We start from the raw sequence: 1,224 nt of genomic DNA on the forward strand, positions 1-1,224 counted from the left end.
AACTCTCTCCAAAATTCCAGACCCACTTCAAACTACACCAGCCTAAGACAGAACCCATTATCTCCCCATCTCTACCCTTGTATCTCAACCACATTTCATGACATGACTCACTACTGACTCAAGTTGGAAATGAAGGAGTCGTTTTAATTGTCCCCTATTCTTCATCCCACATTTCAATGAATAGTCAAGTCTCACAATAATTACCTTTTAAATAACTCTAAAATACCTTTCAGCCAGAACCACTATCTTCCAGTAATTTGCCAAAATGACCAACACAAAGGGAAAGAGGAGAGGTACCCGCTATGTGTTCTCTAGACCTTTTAGAAAACATGGAGTTTTTCCTTTGACCACATACATGCGAATCTATAAGAAAAGTGATATTGTGGACATCAAGGGAATGGGCACTGTTCAAAAAGGAATGCTCCACAAATGTTACCATGGCAGAACTGGAAGAGTCTACAGTGTTACTCAGCATGCTGTTGGCATTGTTGTAAACAAACAAGTTAAGGGCAAGATTCTTGCTTAAGAGAATTAATGTACGCATTGAGCATATTAAACACTCAAAGAGCTAAGATAGCTTCCTGAAGCGTGTGAAGGAAAATGATCAGAAAAAGAAGGAAGCCAAAGAGAAAAGTACTTGGGTTCAACTGAAGAGCCAGCCTGCCCCACCCAGAGAAGCACACTTTGTGAGAACCAATGGAAAGGAGCCCGAACGTCTACGGCCGTACCACCCTGAATGCGCCCGATCTCGTCTGATCTCGGAAGCTAAGCAGGGTCAGGCCGGGTTAGTACTTGGATGGGAAAGGAGCCCGAAATGCTGGAACCCATTCCCTATGAATTCATGGCATGATAAATGTAAAGAAAATAAAAGACCTCAAGACTGTAAAATAAATAAATAAATAAATAAATAAATAAATAAATAAATAACTCTAAAATATGTTCTTTCCTATCTATCCTGATTGTTATTGGGTAGTTCGTGCCCTTTTCAACTCTCAGTGGAAACTCTGCCTTCTAAGTTTCTACTCACCTCCATCATCATCCCTTCAGAATCATTATTTACATTGCTGTCAACACGTCTGTGCAAAACGATGCCACTTCTCTGCTAAAATTCTGCCAGTAACTCCCTACTATCAAATGATTAAAAGTGAAATTTCTTGGTGATTGCTTGAGGAAGCATCTGGCATATCCAGGACTCTGGGGTCTATTTAGTGAAAGGAAGTAGTG

General features: G+C 40.4%; 1 pseudogene; it reads left to right on the forward strand.

Moving 5' to 3' along the window:
* The first annotated feature begins 250 nt into the window (after positions 1-250).
* On the forward strand, positions 251-850 carry LOC113910062 (annotated as a pseudogene).
* The last annotated feature ends 374 nt before the right edge of the window (positions 851-1,224 follow it).

The sequence above is a fragment of the Zalophus californianus genome, chromosome 6, assembly GCF_009762305.2.
Source record: "Zalophus californianus isolate mZalCal1 chromosome 6, mZalCal1.pri.v2, whole genome shotgun sequence".
NCBI lineage: Eukaryota > Metazoa > Chordata > Mammalia > Carnivora > Otariidae > Zalophus > Zalophus californianus.